This window comes from Panulirus ornatus, chromosome 43 (assembly GCF_036320965.1).
Source record: "Panulirus ornatus isolate Po-2019 chromosome 43, ASM3632096v1, whole genome shotgun sequence".
Classification (NCBI taxonomy): Eukaryota; Metazoa; Arthropoda; class Malacostraca; order Decapoda; family Palinuridae; genus Panulirus; species Panulirus ornatus.
Window position 1 is genome coordinate 1,080,077 of NC_092266.1, and position 14,566 is coordinate 1,094,642.

Sequence of the window (14,566 nt, forward strand, 5' to 3'; positions counted from 1 at the left end):
GTGTCATTTCACATCACCGTTACATTAGGCACTTCACTGTGTTGTTCTAGACGTCAGAAATATGCAGATTAGACCTGATAACCTCAGATGAATTACAACCACAGCAGAATAGCAGGGAGAAATACACATATACACCAGTCATAAAGGCCTATCAGACTGCTTGACTTGGGAACTGAATAGATAATACATGTGTCATTCTGGTGCTAAGGATGGGACTAGATTTATACTTGAGAAGACGTTGGCGAAAAAGAGGCGAGTAGAGCAATATTTATGCCACGCGAGGTGGGAGTCCATGAACTGAAGTGTTATACCTTAGGACAGAAATACGAAATATCAAAGTAAATAAGTAAAGGAGTTGACGTGTGAAACGCTCATAGAGCAAAACACGAGAAGCACCACACACGATAATTCCTCCATTACAAGCCACTCGGCACCTTCACAATCCTCCCACTACTCCTGACTCAGCAACACAAGATCGACAGTTTCCAAACTATTGTCGTGCAAACTGTCCTACTTTCCTCATCCTTCGATAGCTCAGTTGGTATAACTGTGGACTGTAGTTGGAATCTTAAACAGACATTCATAGGTCGCTGGTTCGAATCCGGCTGGAAGGATACACTATTCATGACACAACTGTTGTCACAGCCAAGGATTAATTTTCTGTGAGGTTATGTACACGTTCCTATGTCTGCTAACGACTCTCATGATCCCTTAACCTTTAACTTTGGCAAAACACTTTTCTTCAGTTAATACAAAAACACTATCGGTGTACATATATAAAGATGAATAAATTTCACATTCTACACAACAGAAAGTGGGAAAAATGTGAAAATCACGTGACAAATCTCAACAATAAGGTTCAGTGACCCCCCTTTCTCTCTCTCTCTCTCTCTCTCTCTCTCTCTCTCTCTCTCTCTCTCTCTCTCTCTCTCTCTCTCTCTCTCTCTCTCTCTCTCTCTCTCTCTCTCTCTCTCTCTCTCTCTCTCTCTCTCTCTCTCTCTTTATATATATATATATATATATATATATATATATATATATATATATATATATATATATATATAACACACTGCACAAAAATTAACTTTACACCAGTGAATGAGAGGTCTCAAATTGATCACCTGTTAGCTTTAAAGAGGTTGGTATGTTATCAGATCTTTTAGTCGTTATGTCATTACATTACTTTGAAAGTGAAAATACCATTTTTATACTAGTTTTCTGAAGAGACGTAGTAAGAGCAGTGGTAAAGGGAAAAAATATTGTCAATCACACCAATGGTAAAAAGATATTGCTAAGCTCAATAAAGGAAAAATAATATTGTTAAGCTTACTAAAGGAAAAAAATATTGTTGTTAAGGTTATGGCAGTACAGATTTCCCATATAATATCCTTCATGTCGAAATATACAAGGAGTAGAAATATGGGATGAAATCAATATCCCAACGATGGTCTAATTCAAGAAACAAAACTGATAACTAAAACACACAACACCACAGTGGCAGTCGATAAGGGAGCTGTGAACATGGTTTAATACAAACATAATGTTATGATCGTAGGAAGACTCTCCATATATAATATATCAAATAAGAAACAAAAATAGCCTCTAACATAGAAGCTAAAGATAACATATGGAACACACAACACTAAAATGTCCAGGACTAGAAATATAATAACCTCAAACACAAAACTGACTCCAAACATGTACATAAACTAATTTACTGGTAAACAATAACACTGAGAGGAATACATATGAAAATTATTGGTTTGATGCAAGGTACCAAAAAAAAAGGCAACTGCAGGTGTACAGTACATAGCAAAGATAAACAATGAAACAGTTTACATGGATTAGTAATATCAAAGCCAATTTTGTTGTCGCTAGACTGGTGAAGCCATAATGCAAGAATAAACTGGAGTCCAAATATAAGAATCAAAAGTACATAATGTGTTGTGAAAACTGGTACCAGAATGAAATAATTAAACACAAGAAGATAGATATCAGCATAAAGCATGGAAAATCCATGAAATAAAATTATCAATGGAATAATCATAGTTACACACATATGAACATTTCATGCAGTTTCAAGGAAAAACAAACTAGCTCAACTAAATACTTTAATGTGGCAACATGAGGAAAAGAGAAAAGCTTTGGAAATGATTTACATCTTGTACGACATTTTTACTTCACAATAAAAGTATTCTCTTAAACAGGGTCATCTTGGGGCTCAGCGAGGCCATTCCTTTCAAGTTACAGTCTGCGTACACCATCCAAATATATTAGTGCGAATGGAAAACTTAGGTAGGCTAGACATTAATTGAAAACATCAGGGGAGACCCATTATGAAGAAGAGCAAAGTAACTTGTCAGCTTTACCTTTTACTGCAGATAATATCTGAAGAATTGATTTCAATGAGTCCTTAACTTCACAGAGATGCAGAAGTGTCTTGTTCCTCTGAAAAATATAAAGAACAAAATGCTAATCAGCAGCGTAGTTACAAGAGGATGGAGGGTAGGCCCCAGGAACCACCGACTGTTTAGGGTTTTTATGATATCCAATTCTGCCTAGCTCCTAGGTTGCCATCCAGTCAGTTTGGCCGTGATAATCTTGGCAAATCTATCCCCAAGGGTCCCAAATATCTAAACGCCAGTGGTAAATAGCACCTCGACTTAACTCAAAATATCACATATTGTTTACTTGACACTTATAGAGCCTAGCTTTCATGTGGTAATCAATAAGATTTGAAAAAGAACTTTGTCTAAATACAACACAAACACTTTAAACAGCTAATGTTAGAAATGAAAAGAAAAGTACTAATCAATAATAACAAATATAAACAAACCGTAACTTTTATTCTGTCCCTTACCACCATGCATGTATGCTCAAACAAAACAAACTGACCAAAAATAATTCTTTATGAACGTCTCGATTAACTAGAATTTCCCAAGAAACAATAACATATAAGAGAAGTTTTAGTCTGCAAACAAAACAAATACTTAAAAGAGCTAACACAAAAGTAAAAAATAGATATCATAAATGATCATAAATTAAAGCCAGTAACTATCAATAGCTGTCGCTTACACTCACGACTGGCTGACCCGTACCATATTTTGGTCTTCCGCTTCACGTACAAATCTTGACCTATAACAATTCTAAATTATAATTACTATAATTTTCTTTAATCATTATATTACAATTTTCTTATGTTAATAATTAGTATAACAAACACAAACAAAAACTGTAGAACTATCAGAAGACAAATTTCAGGCAGCAACTATGAACAAGCGGGAAGGTTTGATCATTTCTCTCCTGCTCCTGCCTCTCTCTCCGTCTCCTATATGGCCTTCCCATACACCAAGATGATATATATATATATATATATATATATATATATATATATATATATATATATATATATATATATATATATATATATATATATATATATTATCCCTGGGGATAGGGGAGAAAGAATACTTCCCACGTATTCCCTGCGTGTCGTAGGAGGCGACTAAAAGGGGAGGGAGCGGGGGGCTGGAAATCCTCCCCTCTCGTATTTTTTTATTTTCCAAAAGAAGGAACAGAGAATGAGGCCAGGTGAGGATATTCCCTCAGAGGCCCAGTCCTCTGTTCTTAACGCTACCTTGCTAACGCGTGAAATGGCGAATAGTATGAAAGAAAAGAAAGAATATATATATATATATATATATATATATATATATATATATATATATATATATATATATATATATATATATATATATATATATACATATATTTTTTTTTTTTCTATACTTTGTCGCTGTCTCCCGCGTTTGCGAGGTAGCGCAAGGAAACAGACGAAAGAAATGGCCCAACCCCCCCATACACATGTATATACATACGTCCACACACGCAAATATACATACCTACACAGCTTTCCATGGTTTACCCCAGACGCTTCACATGCCTTGATTCAATCCACTGACAGCACGTCAACCCCGGTATACCACATCGCTCCAATTCACTCTATTCCTTGCCCTCCTTTCACCCTCCTGCATGTTCAGGCCCCGATCACACAAAATCTTTTTCACTCCATCTTTCCACCTCCAATTTGGTCTCCCTCTTCTCCTCGTTCCCTCCACCTCCGACACATATATCCTCTTGGTCAATCTTTCCTCACTCATTCTCTCCATGTGCCCAAACCACTTCAAAACACCCTCTTCTGCTCTCTCAACCACGCTCTTTTTATTTCCACACATCTCTCTTACCCTTACGTTACTCACTCGATCAAACCACCTCACACCACACATTGTCCTCAAACATCTCATTTCCAGCACATCCATCCTCCTGCGCACAACTCTATCCATAGCCCACGCCTCGCAACCATACAACATTGTTGGAACCACTATTCCTTCAAACGTACCCATTTTTGCTTTCCGAGATAATGTTCTCGACTTCCACACATTCTTCAAGGCCCCCAGAATTTTCGCCCCCTCCCCCACCCTATGATCCACTTCCGCTTCCATGGTTCCATCCGCTGACAGATCCACTCCCAGATATCTAAAACACTTCACTTCCTCCAGTTTTTCTCCATTCAAACTCACCTCCCAATTGACTTGACCCTCAACCCTACTGTACCTAATAACCTTGCTCTTATTCACATTTACTCTTAACTTTCTTCTTCCACACACTTTACCAAACTCAGTCACCAGCTTCTGCAGTTTCTCACATGAATCAGCCACCAGCGCTGTATCATCAGCGAACAACAACTGACTCACTTCCCAAGCTCTCTCATCCCTAACAGACTTCATACTTGCCCCTCTTTCCAAAACTCTTGCATTTACCTCCCTAACAACCCCATCCATAAACAAATTAAACAACCATGGAGACATCACACACCCGTGCCGCAAACCTACATTCACTGAGAACCAATCACTTTCCTCTCTTCCTACACGTACACATGCCTTACATCCTCGATAAAAACTTTTCACTGCTTCTAACAACTTTCCTCCCACACCATATATTCTTAATACCTTCCACAGAGCATCTCTATCAACTCTATCATATGCCTTCTCCAGATCCATAAATGCTACATACAAATCCATTTGCTTTTCTAAGTATTTCTCACATACATTCTTCAAAGCAAACACCTGATCCACACATCCTCTACCACTTCTGAAACCACACTGCTCTTCCCCAATCTGATGCTCTGTACATGCCTTCACCCTCTCAATCAATACCCTCCCATATAATTTACCAGGAATACTCAACAAACTTATACCTCTGTAATTTGAGCACTCACTCTTATCCCCTTTGCCTTTGTACAATGGCACTATGCACGCATTCCGCCAATCCTCAGGCACCTCACCATGAGTCATACATACATTAAATAACCTTACCAACCAGTCAACAATACAGTCACCCCCTTTTTTAATAAATTCCACTGCAATACCATCCAAACCTGCTGCCTTGCCGGCTTTCATCTTCCGCAAAGCTTTCACTACCTCTTCTCTGTTTACCAAATCATTTTCCCTAACCCTCTCACTTTGCACACCACCTCGACCAAAACACCCTATATCTGCCACTCTATCATCAAACACATTCAACAAACCTTCAAAATACTCACTCCATCTCCTTCTCACATCACCACTACTTGTTATCACCTCCCCATTTGCGCCCTTCACTGAAGTTCCCATTTGCTCCCTTGTCTTACGCACTTTATTTACCTCCTTCCAGAACATCTTTTTATTCTCCCTAAAATTTAATGATACTCTCTCACCCCAACTCTCATTTGCCCTTTTTTTCACCTCTTGCACCTTTCTCTTGACCTCCTGTCTCTTTCTTTTATACATCTCCCACTCCATTGCATTTTTTCCCTGCAAAAATCGTCCAAATGCCTCTCTCTTCTCTTTCACTAATACTCTTACTTCTTCATCCCACCACTCACTACCCTTTCTAATCAACCCACCTCCCACTCTTCTCATGCCACAAGCATCTTTTGCGCAATCCATCACTGATTCCCTAAACACCTCCCATTCCTCCCCCACTCCCCTTGCTTCCATTGTTCTCACCTTTTTCCATTCTGTACTCAGTCTCTCCTGGTACTTCCTCACACAGGTCTCCTTCTCAAGCTCACTTACTCTCGCCACCCTCTTCACCCCAACATTCACTCTTCTTTTCTGAAAACCCATACAAATCTTCACCTTAGCCTCCACAAGATAATGATCAGACATCCCTCCAGTTGCACCTCTCAGCACATTAACATCCAAAAGTCTCTCTTTCGCACGCCTGTCAATTAACACGTAATCCAATAACGCTCTCTGGCCATCTCTCCTACTTACATAAGTATACTTATGTATATCTCGCTTTTTAAACCAGGTATTCCCAATCATCAGTCCTTTTTCAGCACATAAATCTACAAGCTCTTCACCATTTCCATTTACAACACTGAACACCCCATGTATACCAATTATTCCCTCAACTGCCACATTACTCACCTTTGCATTCAAATCACCCATCACTATAACCCGGTCTCGTGCATCAAAACCACTAACACACTCATTCAGCTGCTCCCAAAACACTTGCCTCTCTTGATCTTTCTTCTCATGCCCAGGTGCATATGCACCAATAATCACCCACCTCTCTCCATCAACTTTCAGTTTTACCCATATTAATCGAGAATTTACTTTCTTACACTCTATCACATACTCCCACAACTCCTGTTTCAGGAGTATTGCTACTCCTTCCCTCGCTCTTGTCCTCTCACTAACCCCTGACTTTACTCCCCAGACATTCCCAAACCACTCTTCCCCTTTACCCTTGAGCTTCGTTTCACTAAGAGCCAAAACTTCCAGGTTCCTTTCCTCAAACATACTACCTATCTCTCCTTTTTTCACATCTTGGTTACATCCACACACATTTAGGCACCCCACTCTGAGCCTTCGAGGAGGATGAGCACTCCCCGCGTGACTCCTTCTTCTGTTTCCCATTTTAGAAAGTTAATACAAGGAGGGGTGGATTTCTGGCCCCCCGCTCCCGTCCCCTCTAGTCGCTTTCTACGACACGCGAGGAATACGTGGGAAGTATTCTTTCACCCCTATCCCCAGGGATAATATACATATATATATATACATATAAACATACACACACATACACATACATACGCACATATACACACACACACACATACATATATATACATATGAAAAATGTAAGAAACAATTTAGAAAACTGAAACTTATTGAAAATTGAAGCTTATTGATACAGTGGTTAAATTGATGAGAACTGCTATTGACGTTTGTGTAAATGAATTATACATTTTCTTTTTTCCATAGCCAGAGGTTGAACCATTATGTGACATTCATATATATATATATATATATATATATATATATATAATATATATATATATATATATATATATATATATATATATATATATATATATATATATATATATATATATATATATATATATATATATATATATATTCACTCTTTTTTTCTGAAAACCCATACAAATCTTCACCTTAGCCTCCACAAGGTAATGATCAGACATCCCTCCAGTTGCACCTCTCAGCACATTAACATCCAAAAGTCTCTCTTTCGCACGCCTGTCAATTAACACGTAATCCAATAACGCTCTCTGGCCATCTCTCCTACTTACATAAGTATACTTATGTATATCTCGCTTTTTAAACCAGGTATTCCCAATCATCAGTCCTTTTTCAGAACATAAATCTACAAGCTCTTCACCATTTCCATTTACAACACTGAACACCCCATGTATACCAATTATTCCCTCAACTGCCACATTACTCACCTTTGCATTCAAATCACCCATCACTATAACCCGGTCTCGTGCATCAAAACCACTAACACACTCATTCTGCTGCTCCCAAAACACTTGCCTCTCTTGATCTTTCTTCTCATGCCCAGGTGCATATGCACCAATAATCACCCACCTCTCTCCATCAACTTTCAGTTTTACCCATACTAATCGAGAATTTACTTTCTTACACTCTATCACATACTCCCACAACTCCTGTTTCAGGAGTATTGCTACTCCTTCCCTTGCTCTTGTCCTCTCACTAACCCCTGACTTTACTCCCCAGACATTCCCAAACCACTCTTCCCCTTTACCCTTGAGCTTCGTTTCACTCAGAGCCAAAACATCCAGGTTCCTTTCCTCAAACATACTACCTATCTCTCCTTTTTTCACATCTTGGTTACATCCACACATTTTTCAGAAAAAGAGTGAATGTTGGGGTGAAGAGGGTGGTGAGAGTAAGTGAGCTTGGGAAGGAGACCTGTGTGAGGAAGTACCAGGAGAGACTGAGTACAGAATGGAAAAAGGTGAGAACAATGGAAGTAAGGGGAGTGGGGGAGGAATGGGATGTATTTAGGGAATCAGTGATGGATTGCGCAAAAGATGCTTGTGGCATGAGAAGAGTGGGAGGTGGGTTGATTAGAAAGGGTAGTGAGTGGTGGGATGAAGAAGTAAGAGTATTAGTGAAAGAGAAGAGAGAGTCATTTGGACGATTTTTGCAGGGAGAAAATGCAATTGAGTGGGAGATGTATAAAAGAAAGAGACAGGAGGTCAAGAGAAAGGTGCAAGAGGTGAAAAAAGGGCAAATGAGAGTTGGGGTGAGAGAGTATCATTAAATTTCAGGGAGAATAAAAAGATGTTCTGGAAGGAGGTAGATAAAGTGCGTAAGACAAGGGAGCAAATGGGAACTTCAGTGAAGGGCGCAAATGGGGAGGTGATAACAAGTAGTGGTGATGTGAGAAGGAGATGGAGTGAGTATTTTGAAGGTTTGTTGAATGTGTTTGATGATAGAGTGACAGATATAGGGTGTCTTGGTCGAGGTGGTGTGCAAAGTGAGAGGGTTAGGGAAAATGGTTTGGTAAACAGAGAAGAGGTAGTGAAAGCTTTGCGGAAGATGAAAGCCGGCAAGGCAGCAGGTTTGGATGGTATTGCAGTGGAATTTATTAAAAAAGGGGGTGACTGTATTGTTGACTGGTTGGTAAGGTTATTTAATGTATTTATGACTCATGGTGAGGTGCCTGAGGATTGGTGGAATGCGTGCATAGTGCCATTGTACAAAGGCAAAGGGATTAAGAGTGAGTGCTCAAATTACAGAGGTATAAGTTTGTTGAGTATTCCTGGTAAATTACATGGGAGGGTATTGATTGAGAGGGTGAAGGCATGTACAGAGCATCAGATTGGGGAAGAGCAGTGTGGTTTCAGAAGTGGTAGAGGATGTATGGATCAGGTGTTTGCTTTGAAGAATGTATGTGAGAAATACTTAGAAAAGCAAATGGATTTGTATGTAGCATTTATGGATCTGGAGAGGGCATATGATAGAGTTGATAGAGATGCTCTGTGGAAGGTATTAAGAATATATGGTGTGGGAGGAAAGTTGTTAGAAGCAGTGAAAAGTTTTTATCGAGGATGTAAGGCATGTGTACGTGTAGGAAGAGAGGAAAGTGATTGGTTCTCAGTGAATGTAGGTTTGCGGCACGGGTGTGTGATGTCTCCATGGTTGTTTAATTTGTTTATGGATGGGGTTGTTAGGGAGGTAAATGCAAGAGTTTTGGAAAGAGGGGCAAGTATGAAGTCTGTTAGGGATGAGAGAGCTTGGGAAGTGAGTCAGTTGTTGTTCGCTGATGATACAGCGCTGGTGGCTGATTCATGTGAGAAACTGCAGAAGCTGGTGACTGAGTTTGGTAAAGTGTGTGAAAGAAGAAAGTTAAGATTGAATGTGAATAAGAGCAAGGTTATTAGGTACAGTAGGGTTGAGGGTCAAGTCAATTGGGAGGTGAGTTTGAATGGAGAAAAACTGGAGGAAGTGAAGTGTTTTAGATATCTGGGAGTGGATCTGGCAGCGGATGGAACCATGGAAGCGGAAGTGGATCATAGGGTGGGGGAGGGGGCGAAAATTCTGGGGGCCTTGAAGAATGTGTGGAAGTCGAGAACATTATCTTGGAAAGCAAAAATGGGTATGTTTGAAGAAATAGTGGTTCCAACAATGTTGTATAATTGCGAGGCGTGGGCTATGGATAGAGTTGTGCGCAGGAGGATGGATGTGCTGGAAATGAGATGTTTGAGGACAATGTGTGGTGTGAGGTGGTTTGATCGAGTAAGTAACGTAAGGGTAAGAGAGATGTGTGGAAATAAAAAGAGCGTGGTTGAGAGAGCAGAAGAGGGTGTTTTGAAGTGGTTTGGGCACATGGAGAGGATGAGTGAGGAAAGATTGACCAAGAGGATATATGTGTCGGAGGTGGAGGGAACGAGGAGAAGAGGGAGACCAAATTGGAGGTGGAAAGATGGAGTGAAAAAGATTTTGTGTGATCGGGACCTGAACATGCAGGAGGGTGAAAGGAGGGCAAGGAATAGAGTGAATTGGAGCGATGTGGTATACCGGGTTTGACGTGCTGTCAGTAGATTGAATCAAGGCATGTGAAGCGTCTGGGGTAAACCATGGAAAGCTGTGTAGGTATGTATATTTGCGTGTGTGGACGTATGTATATACATGTGTATGGGGGGGGTTGGGCCATTTCTTTCGTCTGTTTCCTTGCGCTACCTCGCAAACGCGGGAGACAGCGACAAAGTATAATATAATATATATATATATATATATATATATATATATATATATATATATATATATATATATATATATATATATATATATATACATATATATATATATAATATATATATATATATATATTTATATATATATATATATATATATATATATATATATATATATATATATATATATATATATATATATATATATATATATATATATATATATATATATATATATATATATATATGTGGCCAATTCCCTGATCAACTTTGTTAAAGTAGGTTGCATAAAATATACAAAATCACTAACCTCATTACAGGTTACTATATTATAAGAAATAATTTCATAGATTTTTTTTTATACTCCATAGATTTGAGACACTTTAAAAGCCTAGCTTGTATACTAAGATTTTCATCCTCTGAGCGAGGCCATACAATAATCGTCCTTATCTACTCTGAGCATTGGATAGCCTCCTGATGATCAAGATTGCTGTTTTGGTTGTCCGTTTCCCTTGTTACTGCTGCGCCTCACTGCACACCTTACATGAGTGCCTTCCACAGTATTAGGGACAGCTGCTGGGCCTCACTGTAGCTACTTCTGGGACGGTTGCCAATCTTCCTCGTATTCCCTCATGACCACAGCGCCAAACCGACTCCCGCCATCAGGCCGAAACGCACAAACATTTCTGACAAAATTGAGACAACCACTTTCGCGTCAGTTTTGACACCAAGTGAATTTATACGACAATTACGCTCAAGATGCTTGGTTTTTCGTTCATGGATTGAACAGAAGCAACCAACGATGGTTGCTACTGCCCAATCCATGAAGTCCCCCCCACCACGGAAAGGTAACCAAGCTTCGGGGGGGATGGGTGTTTACCCTGACGCCAACGGAGAAACTCAATACAATATTTTTATTATAACTTTCCTTAATCTTGAAAAATGAATCAATCAGAGGGAACAATAGCCCCAGCCATATGAAGATTGGCTAACCGAATCCTTGCGCATTGTGCAGAAAGTAATTTCTTTGAGGGTTGCTTTATGGAAGGCACGGTAGCGTCGGAAGAGTTTCATTTTTTCTTTGAAGACGAAGGAAATTATCCCCGTAAATTTATGTATTTTTGGGGGGGCGGGATAATGTTCCCATTTTTTTCTTTCTTTTTTTTTCAACGTCCCTATGTAGATATTATGTGCCATCCACTACTGGGAGAAAGCCAGACTTCCGCCAGATTAACGTTATCCTTGGCAAGGCGAAACTAGTTGTTTTGGTGTTGGTTCCTCAGTGATAACCCAAACACAAACACAAACACACCTCCAGTGTCCACTCTAGGGCCGTGTTCTCCTGCAGCACCAGCAGGAAGAAAGAACTCCGGTTCCTCACAAACTGAATCTTTTGGCACGGGGAGCGTGTGTCATCTCGACACGCCTTTTAACGCCCTTATGTGGTGCGGAGTGCAGTCGGTCTGTAACGTAGGACATGTCATGTGTTATTGGTCCCAGTCGGTCTAGAACGCTGGGCCTGACATGTGTTGGGGTACCAAGTCGGTCTTGAATGGTGGTTCTGACAGGTCTTGAGACCTGCCATGTCTCCCTGAAGGTGGGCCTGACAAGTGGGGTGGGCTGCATTTCCTCATGGATGGTGGGTCTGGTAGGGCGTGTTGGCTGCAGTGCCACTTGAGTGGGCGAGGTCACTTGATCAGCATCAGTGGGACGGTGAGATTTCACTTTTGCACAGCGACCGTTGACGGAAAGTGGTGTCACGTTGGCAAGAAGTGCCTTCTTGTTGGAGGCATAGCAGGGGTACTGGATGACGGCAATCCCGCGGTGGTTCTCGTACGTGGATGCAGCCAGGATACTTCTCCGTGGTGGGGCTCGCTTCGTGGTTGGTGGATGTGGCCCTCCCCGCCACATGGTCACAGTGGTTAACCTATTTTACGTCAACACATTACGAGGTCAACCTTCACCAAATCCATATGGCGTTCATACCAACTTCACCCATATTCCATTTCCTCCAGTTCCACTTCTGGGTATTCCACCTCCATATCCACACAGCCAAATTCCACTCCATCCATGACTTCCACATCCGGGTATTCCACCAATTCCACTCCATCCATCTCTTCAACGTCTGGGTATTCCACCTCCATATCCACACAGCCAAAGTCCACTCCATCCATCACTTCCACGTCTGGGCATTCCACTTCCATGTCCACACAGCCATAGCCCATGTCAAATACATGGACATATTCAAATTCCATCTCCTGGACAAAGGAGGATCGTCCTACCTCCTTGGTGAACATTATTATATTGAAGTGTTCGAGGAAAGGTTGAGGGAGCTTGCAAGGCGGAGCAGAGATGTTCACTCGACAGAGGTCACAGCTCAAATGATGCTCTCGGTCCCGGCTCCCGCCCTTATGTACCCTGGGAACTGATCATATCCTAGTATAGCTTAATATAGAGAAGTCTAATATAGTGAAGTCAATACTTTAATACAGTTAAGTTTATTTCCCTCAAGGGCCCAGTCCTCTTTTCTCAACGCTACCTCGCTAATGCGGGAAATGGCGAATAGTATGAAAGAAGGAAGTTTAATACATGTGCCTGACAACAATTCCTTCACACGTACAATGTCCCGTCACAGAACACAAGGATTGTCATTATTCGTTTTTATCAGCAGAAATTAGATTAAAGTGACTAAAGATAAGTGGTTTAATAGGTTATGTGTGTTCTCTGTCATCATAAAGATGGCCATCTACCCTGATGTGTAAAGAAAACATCAATTTTGCCGAGGCTGTGGTGAAGATAAGAAAATGATATGATAATGTGGTCATACAATGGTGTAGTCAAGATGTTCTGTTAGAACTATGTAGTGAAGATGGGAGTGTAGTGAAGAGGAGGATTTAGTGAAAATATATATGTTTCTTCCCGCTGAGCCATTCCATATAGATGAATATATCTATAATCTAATTGCGGTAAATTACCATATGACTTTAACGGCACCAGCCAGCAGGAAAAATGTCGGATATAGGAGTGACTGAATATTTTGTCGGGTACAGAAATAATTGAATATTTGGTACGATCGATCAAAATGCTTTTTATAGGCAAATAATTTCTGATTTTTCAAATGATTTTTTCCATCTGTTGGAACTGGTGTAAGTAATTAAAGATATGAAAACCGATGGAAAAGTTCAGTTTAACGCTTTTACGAATGTCTTGCTGCGTGTTTGGGAAGAGCAGTAAACTACAGGAATATATTGGTCTAATGTCCCCTGCTCGTCCAACAGCAGATATTGTATGATCTGAGACATTATTTCTGGTGGAGGTGGATTCTCTCCGGCATTGCGTAAATCACTTCCACAAACTTGCGCCATTTTGCACAAATACAGATCCGATATGATGCATTTCCCAGCTCTGTTACGTTATGGACCCTATTCATCCTAGCCTAACCTAGCCTAAATAAAAAGGTGTGGAATAATGTGCAACATTTCTCCTTCATTACAAGTGATAATAAACCTAGGCTATACAGCAACCAGGAACGTCCATATTTGTCTAACTTCTCACATGTCTGTGTCATCTGTCTGCAAACATGTCGACCATTACCATGAGGGCAATTGCGGCTTTTGATTTTGAATATCACACGTTTCCTCTCTGCCGTGAGATCTTCATACTTAAATAAAATGGTGGGCCGTAAGAAATATATGTCCATCGAAGGTCAACTATATGGCTCAGTTCCATCATCAGTTTCTAAGAAAACTGAAAAGGTGAGGTCCCACCGAGATTCGAACTCGGATTGCTGGATTTAGAGTCCAGAGTGCTCACCCTTATACCATGGGACCTGGTAAGAACAGATGTGATTTCATCTAAATGTTTTACATATAATCAACCAGAGCTCATTCCTCCTTCCCTGCCTGCAGGGTTCAAGGTTTTCTAGAAGGTTCTCGAAGATTCTGGGTAGGAACTGCCATTGAGAGGACGTAGTTATACGTATCATTAATG